Below are 9,013 nucleotides of genomic sequence, written 5' to 3'. Positions count from 1 at the left end.
ATTCAGAAGGGGAAGAGGATATATGCTATTTACTGATGCACACAGGTTTTACCCTCTCCTCGCCCTCCCCCCAATTTCTTTTAAAGATGCGATCAAAACTTTGAATAGAATAGAAGCTCAGTGCAGTTTCCATTTCAGTTTATCCTAGCCCAGAAATCTCCAGGTGTCATGATGCGATGCCCAGGCACTACAAGAACACGAGGGTAATCGTCGCTGGCTGTATATTACCTCCGCCTTCCGCGCAGGCCTCTTCCCAAAGGAATTTCAGGGCATGCCAACGGACCTCATTGCCTTGAACGTGCTCGCTTGGAACTGGGGTTCTTCGACTGCAATCAGCTGGGATTTGAGGGGAGAGTCTGTTGCAAGAACCTCCTGAGGCTGGGAGATGAGGGCACGGGGGAAGAAAGCCCCCTCGAAAGCTAGGACAGAGGCTTCCGTGGGCCAGGTGACCACCAGCCCCTGCTAGAAGGATATTGTGTCCACCTATATAAACTCTACCTGTTTCTCCTGGAAGGAAGAGGGGTGTGTGTCAGAGAGAGAGAGAGAGATGCAGGCGGACGAGGAGTTTAATAGAGACAGCGTAAAGTTAGAAGCTTTCGGCGTGCTATGGTAGCCCAAATCAAACAGCAGCAGCTGAATTGTGGTGGGGTTTTTTGTTTGTTTGTTTTGCAGAATTTAGGGATTCTCCTCTCCTTTGCTATCTGAAGTGTGTGGAGGGAAAATTAGACCAACGAGGGTCTTTTCTTCCACGGACATCTGCAGAACATGCAATTCTCCCTAAAACATACACACCCAGGCAAAATCAATACTGCTTTGCATCTTTCCACGTGCCTGGCCCAGGAACCCTCGGAAAACATCCTCTGCCTCGTTACTCGTAACTGGTAAAACTGAATTCATCCGGACTTAGTCGCCCAGGCAATTAGAGGGCTGCAGTTTTGAACCGCGGCTCCCCTTCCCTGTTTTTGAAATTCTCTGAGATTTGCTTTCCTGTTCCGTTCAATCGTATCCAGGAAGAGAGAGAGAGAGAGAGAGAGAGAGAGAGAGAGAGAAATCTCTTCACGCCGCCCCCTCCCCCCCCCGCAATCAACAAGGACGTGCACATTAACCAGAAGAGAGCGCAAGCACCGAGGGAAATCGCTCATGCTGCTTTCTAATGAATGGACTGTTCTCGGTTTAAAAGCACCGGGAGGTCCTGAGTTCGGATTCCGCTGGGGCCGGGCGGTTGACCTGGGTCGCCTCCATCCCCGGGTCTACTCAAATCACGGAAGAAGGGTGGGAGAAGCGGGTTAAGGCCGCCCCCCTGCCCAAATTCATTTCGTGAAAGTAGAGCGCAATAGAATCAATGCGGGCTGTTACATTATAACCACGATCCAGCACTAAGGCGCGCTTCAGGCTGCAACTGTAATTGACAAAGCCCCATTCAACTCAATGGGCTTCTGAGCAGACGTGTAATAGGTTCGCTCTGTAAATTAATTCATAGCGAATGCCTTTGAATTCGGCGCAACCAGGATAGTCTTTTCCGCCGTCCTCCGATTTTAAGCATATCTAAGTAAAGCATATCTACCTGGAAGTAAAAGCCGCAGAAACCAGGTGGACTTGTTTGTAAAACGGTGTCTTTAGAATCGGGGCCTTTGGTTTAAGATAAACCACTAGCAGGCTCGCTATAGCAGCCTGGCATCGTTCTACTAAGCAAGTTTACTTCAAAGTAAGTCCGATCGCCCTTATTTCAGTGGAGTTGAAGTATAAACAGGACCGCAACCACGCTTACTGGAGAGTAAATCACAGACGTCGTTGACATCCTTGTTTCTGCATAATCATGGTTAGGATCGCCCGCTGGTTTGCTTAGGATCACCCTTTGAACATATTGACGTTGTTGAATTTTGTGGCTTAAGAAAAAAAAAAGCAAAAGTAAAATTTCTGCCTGATCTTTCTTCACTGTTTGGCTTCCACAGCGCGATCCCCAACTCTGCTTACTCAAAAGTAAGTCCCACTGAGACTCTGGGGACTGCTTTCCTTCCTAACCTATCTTGTTTATCTCTCTGTTTAGGCTTGCTACGTCAGCCGGGGCCGCTGGATCGGGGCCACTGAGCTGCGGCCTACACCAGTCACACCAGTATTTTGGTGGGTGTGTTTGTACACACACAAACACATGCACACACAGCCTTTTTTTGGGGGGGGGGATACAAAGAGCCAGGTGTCTACTCCAGTGTAAGCAGTTTGCGTTCTGCCGCCATCCGAAGGTGGGGACAGCAGAAAGAGGAGACCAAACGAAGGCGCAACTGCTCCTTCAAGCAGCTCCTCACCCCGAAGAAGAAGTCAACTGATCCCTTCTCCTTACCTGAAGGAAGCTGCTTCCCCCTCCCCAAGCGGCCCTTCCGCATAGGACCCCCCCCCCGCCGCATCCCTTGCAGATTGCTGAGTTATTTTATCCACACTTTCTATGGAGATGATTATGATTATGATGATGGAGAGAGTGAGAGTGAGAGAGGTTCTCTCTCTCTCTCTCTCTCTCTCTCTCTCTCTCTCCTGCATCCGCTTTAAGCATTTATAATTCAACGCACCTCGCCGCACGTTTCTGGAGAAGGAAGGGCGGGTTGCAATCCCCACCGAAGCCCCTTTCGTTGGCAAGGCATCGCGGATGCTCTGCCGTTTTCGCTCACGCGGCACTTTATATGGAATGCGCGTTATGTGGTATATAGTGCAAGGCGCGCGCGCTCTCCATTCACTTGCATAGGGGGGCAGAAGAGCCTGCGACCTCGGAAACAGGGTTGTGGGTTTTTTTGGATGCAGGGTAATCTCCCCCAGCAAGGATCCTGTTGACCCAAGGGTCCATGGGAGGAGAGCCTCTTCCCCCGACACCCCCTTTCCCCCATCCAACCTCTTTTCTTTCCCTGTGCAAGCTAATCTCAGAGCGCGATCCTTGCATTCACTTGCTCTTCTTTAACAATAAAAATAAAGTCTGTTACTTAATCCTTTTGCGAGGTGGAGACTCTGAAAGGCTGCGGGGGAAAAGGCTGAGCGGATGTTTCCCTACGAGAAAATTTTACTGCTTTGCTTCATCTTTGATTCCTGCCCCCAATCCATCCCCCCCACCCCCAGCGATCCCTTTCTTCCCTGTCTTTTCTTTCTACCCCCGAACGAGCGCGCCTCCGTGGGCATTTCTCTGAGCCCTTCTCGGTCCTCATAAACTATGCAGGCAGCTGTAAAGGAGTCTTTCCTTTACCACCACCACCCCGCCCCGCTTTCCCCCCTTTAATAGCCATTTTTTATCTCTCCCCATTAAGAGTTTAAGAGACATCCTACAAAACGTGCTATCATCTGGGACAAAATCAAAGCAAAAAGAGCGGGTTTGTTAAAAACCGGAGCTCGCGCGCTCCGTCGATCTTTCGTATTTACAGGCTGGTTTAGTTTAGTGGGCGAGTTTATTTATTTATTTAAGGTCGCCAAAGTTTTCATCAGTAGCAGGATTATGTAGTATACGTAACGAGCAGGAAGGGCTGTTCTCTGATTAGAAATAGAGACGGACAGGGAATGCAGAGTCGCCATAAACCACTTAAGCAGAAGTGCCTGAATTTAAGGGAACCTTGGAATCCTAAATACGTCGCGCACAATCCAGCCGGTCAAAGTTAAGCACTTTGAATGGGGTGTCAATGGGAGAGTGAGGCGCGAGTTTAAGATCCATGGCAATGCAATCGCTTCGATGCGATCCGCTTGTGCGGATCCACTCTGGGCGATCCAGAACTATTTACAATGAGAGAGAGAGAGAGAGAGAGAGAGAGAGAGAGAGAGAGAAGAAGGGGGAGTTTGGCCGCAGAATTTAATGTGGTGGGGATCGCACCCCGATTGTGGACGTGGACTCTTGGGATGTCTACACATGGCGCACGAGATTTACTTCCACGTGGAATAAGTTTAGGATCTGAACTCCAGATGGGAAAGAGTTCCCTGGGCTTTATTCGAAGTTAAGCATGGTAAAACGCATCCTATAAGAAACATACAGCGGACTTAAGACATCTAGTCCTCTCCCTCTTCCCCGCTGCTGCATTCACCCCCCCCCCATGGAAGCTGCAGGAAAGCAGGAGCAAATCCATTGTAAAGGTGCTTGCGCAGGAGAATTTATCAGCAAGTATTGCCCTTACTTAGAAAGAGCACACAGATGGAAAATAATATATCTGGTGGAAGCAAACCCCACTGAATTCACTGGGATAAGAAAGATTTGCTTCCCTGTGCTCTGTATAAAATTGGGGAGCTCCCGTGAAAAGCAAGGTTGTGTATGTTTCCTCGGAAGTAAGTCCCACTACCTTGAGAAGTGGATTAAGGATTCAGTAGTGGATTCAGTAAATGGATTAAGGATTTAGTAGTGGATTAAGGATTGCAGTCTAAATCCCTTTTACGAGGTTGGAGCTGTGCATTGGGCGCTACCAGAAGCCTTTCGGTTAGCGACCTGATCCACAGCCCTGTTCGACCGAAATGTGAAACCCGTCTGAATTTCATCGTGAAAGCGCACGAGATGACCCCGGTTTGAATCCGGTTCACTGGCGGTGGCGAAGAGCGAAGCCGGATGCGAGGGAGAATGCGATGTGGGATAGGCAAGGCTCCGATCATCAACGTCACTTGCTGGCCAGAAAGTTCTCTCGAAAGAGCTTGCGCCTAAGTAACGCAGCATCTGTGGATGCTCTAGCTGCCGACGTGGCTGGGATGCAGGAAAGGTGTGCGTGCGTGGTACTCTGGTCTCCGCACACGTCTCCTTCCACTGGGCGACAACAGCTGCGGGAGTAGCAGCCGCTGGTTTCGCAAGACAGTAAAGAGGTTCAGTAAACAATTAAGCAGGCGAGACTCCGAAGTAAACGAGCGCCTGGTCTTCGAGAAAGAAACGCAGGCAATTCTAAAAGAGAGCAAAAAACAGATTAAAGCGCCCCTGGTTCAAATGATGGCTCAAATAAGTACCAGTTGATGGTGATTAAATTCCGGATTATATCTATCTATCTATCTATCTATCTATCTATCTATCTATCTATCTATCTATCTATCTATCTATCATCTATCTATATCTATGCTTTAGTTGAGATTCCTGCATCGCAGGGGGTTTGACTAAATGACCATTGGGATCTCTTCCAACTCCAACTCCAGAAGATTCTATCTAAATCTTCTGTAGGGCACTGTCCAGGTTAAACCCAGCGAATTTGAGACTAAGTCCAAGTCTCAGATTAGTAAAGGCTGACTTTTATTTTATTTTAATTTTTGAATTCCTAAAGGAAGCATACAGATCTTGAAACCACCACTTTGGTTTCACTCTGGAAAGGTCAGAAAAGGCTAATGGATTTCATCGCATGGATCCGTGTGCGCGGGTGCGCTTGCGGGTGCGCGTAAGGAGAACGAGGCTGTGGGAATGAGCACAGACTGGCAAGTGTTCAGGAGCCCCTCGAACCCTCCCCCTTATTTAGAAAAAAAGTGTTTAGGTTGAATGCAAAACGTCTCCCTGCTTCTTCAGCTTCCTATTCTGACTCCCCACCCCTTTGAAAATTCGGAGGGACGTGGCAATCGTGTCGCAGTAAGTTGGGGAGGAGACGTGGCTCAGCGGCAGAGCATCTGCTTGGCGTGCAGAACGTCGAGGGTTCAACTCCCGGCATCTCCCCTTGCCCGAAACCCCGGAGAGCCTCTGCCGGTCCGTGTGGACAATACTGAGCTTGATAATAGGCCAATGGTCTGAGTCAGTACGTTCTCCGTTCCTATGCAACCGGTCATCTGCCAACGCGCAAAGTTGTCTCCCACATTAGTTCCAGCCGAGACGTACCAGTAGATCTCGGTGCGTTGACGGAGCAGCTTACCGTATTTTGCAGAGGTGCTTAACAAGGATTATTGGGAAGCTCATTTCAGTGCCCAGACCACGTGCTGAGTCAGGATCGAGGTGAAAGTCTATAAAAAATAAAGGAACAACTAAGAACACCCCGAACCTGAAAATCACGTCGAAGGAGGGGGGGGGGGGATCTGTTTCCTTCAGCTGAGTGGAACGTGGTTTGAAATGTGTTGATGATGAAACTCAGTACTTATCGCGCCCTCCTTCCTTGCACAGCTCTGAATTTACTAACCTGTTACCTACCTATACGCATTCCATTTAGAAAACACACACACACACACACACACACAGAGAGAGAGAGAGAGAGAGTCTGCAATGTATCGTATGTTCTGATTGGAACAGGAACTTGTTCCGAAAGAGACATTTTTGCATCGCCCAAGATCTGATAGTGGGAGGTGGGGAAAGGGGAGAACGAGGGGAAAAAAGTGGGGGGAGGTGATCTCAGGGCAGGAAGGAAGGTTTCACTTTTTGCTGCCTTTGTACATTTCAAAACCTGTGAAAGCAACCGACGTGTTCTGCTGTGCTTGTATCTCCACCTACCCACCCACCCCAAGTTTCCCGTGTAAAGCAAAAACAGCTCTGGTTAATAATCAATTGTAGATCAGAGTGTGTGTTGTGCGTACATAAGACGGGGTGGGTGGGAATGTGGAGGTCTGCACGTTTCGGCTGCATGGCCCACGAATTTAGGTATGAAATCTCTCTCTCTCTCTCTCTCTCTCTCTCTCTCTCTCTCTCTCTCTCTCTCTCCCTACTCCTCCTTGATTTGGCCTACTGACACCCCCAGCCCGACAGCATCCTTGGAAGTATTGAGATCGGACAGAACCCCTTCAACCAGCGTAGGATCTGTCTAGTCTCGGGGTAAATGAATCCTCCACGTGCTTTTTTATTTTATTTTTAACTGACCCAGCACCAGCTCTCCATCTGCAAGCGCTGCAGGTGGAGCATCTCTATGGGAAGAGAGGGAAAAGCAAAGGCCTGGTATCCCGAGGCGTTCGCATTGTCCAGAATGAACGGAGAATGAAAGGTATTCCGCTTCTACAGCTCCCCCCTCCCACAAGCAGGTATTTAAAGACACAGCAATATCGCTTGTGTGTAACTGATGAATTCATTAGCGTAATGCGCTCAAGCTTAATTAGAAAGTGCACCTTAAATCCCCAGATTTGCTGTTGGTTTTGTTTGTTTGTTTGTTCAGGCATATATGTTCATTTGGGAGTCTGGGTTGCCTCCAGGAGGCTACTCTGCGAGTGTCAAATGTTTTGGGCTCTCCCTGAGTGAACTAAGTTATGATCAGAAACATCTCCCCACAGTTTTTTCTTTGTATTATAGAATTCTAATGCTGTATGTTCAACAGAAGAAAGTCTATGATGGACAGTTTCTCTCTCTCTCTCTCTCTCTCTCTCTCTCTCTCTCTCTCTCTCTCTCTCTTCCTTTCTCTCTTTCTCTCTCACAGACCTCTCCAACTCTTCACACTGTACGGAAGTCTAACTAAGTGAAGATTGCCTCTTCACAAGACCTTCTGATTTACGGTGTGTGGAAAGCCTGTGACAAGGACAGCTATGTTTGTCTGAAGCTGCATGCTTATTTCAGTTAGCCAGTGTTGGAGAACAACATTTGAAGCAACACAACAGAAGCTGAACTTTTCATGTAGACATATTTTCATGGTAGGTGTCCATGAAAAGCTGCTCACCCATGAGGAAATATCATGCACAAATCCATATTTTTTTATTTCTGCAGAAGACTCCAGGGTGACATTACAGTTTGAAACTTTAAACTAGAATTGGCCCAATAATAGACATCTCAAGAACCTTTACTAAATTCCTTGTGGTTAGTTCTCTTGGTAACCAGGCTGGTGCTTTCTCAGTGTTGGTGCTACAGCTATGGAACTGCTTCTCCAGTGAAGCCCTCCAGGCCACCGGAATTTTTCCATTTGAAATATAGTTTATCTAGGCTGTGAATGTACCACACATTTAAATCACATTCCTCCCTTCAAAGACTCTTGGGAACTGTAGTTTATGAAGGACACTAGGCACTTCAGGGGATAAATTACAACTCCCAGGATTATTTGGAAGCTTTAATTGCATGTTAAATGTTAATAAAGGCTTTTTGCTTTCTCAAGTGCTTATCTGACATGTTGTTGCTTATAAAATGACTTTTTAAAAGTGATATTTTGAATTTTGAGCATTTTCAAGTTTCAGTTCAGAGACTTTCCTTTTTGGAATACTCCATTTAAAAAACCACTTAAATCTTTTAAATCTTAGTCAATTTTAAGAATACTGGTAAAAAGGTAAAAAAAGGTAAAGGACCCCTGGACAGTTAAGTCCAGTCAAAGGCGACTATGGGGTGCAATGCTCTTCTCGCTTCAGGCCAAGGGAGCCAGCATTTGTCCACAGACAGCTTTCCAGGTCATGTGGCCAGCATGACTAAACTGCTTCTGGCACAAACATGGTCCTCTTACAAATAGAATCATAGATTGTAGAGTTGGAAGGGACCCTAGTCCAACTCCCTGCAATGCAGGAATATGCAGCTGTCCCATATGGGGATCAAACTTGCAACCTTGGCATTATTAGCACCACATTCTAACCAACTGAGCTAACCAGGCTAAAAACAATCATATATCTTGCACAATTTAAAACTGGTAATGCTGAGAACATTAAGCTTCGGAGAATATGTCTGATTATATTTTTTTTTAGTCTGATTTTTGAGCAGACACAAATTGAGGTATTTTGCTGGAGAATTCCAACTTGCTCCATGCAAATTCATTTCAGCTGCAGTCCTGAGCTAATTCTTGCCAGCCTTGTGGGCTGGGGAGGGGGATCTGTGACACAGACAAAGATGGCCTGAGAATGGTACCACCTTTTGTTTGCCCAGCTTCTGGTGGTCACCAGAACCATGGAGATCATCTCTGATCAAGGGAGTATCTGCCTTAGCTGTTATGACTAGCAAAAGCCATTGCTAGATCTGTCCTCCATTAATTTGTTCAGCACCCAGGGCTGTCTTTAGCAGATGCAGCGCTGGGGTGCAAATATCTGCCCAGCACCCCAAATTACCTTGGATAGTGTTGGGGTGGTCGTAGCTGCGCACTGCCAGCCAACTGGGGGGGCACACAACTCTCCCCCATGTGGGAGAGCAATCCCCGCAGAGGCTTGGGAGGGAAGCTGC

The sequence above is a fragment of the Podarcis liolepis genome (assembly GCF_965112155.1).
Source record: "Podarcis liolepis genome assembly, chromosome: 6".
NCBI lineage: Eukaryota > Metazoa > Chordata > Lepidosauria > Squamata > Lacertidae > Podarcis > Podarcis liolepis.
The sequence above is the reverse complement of the archived record's forward strand: the minus strand, read 5'-3'. Positions refer to the sequence as shown.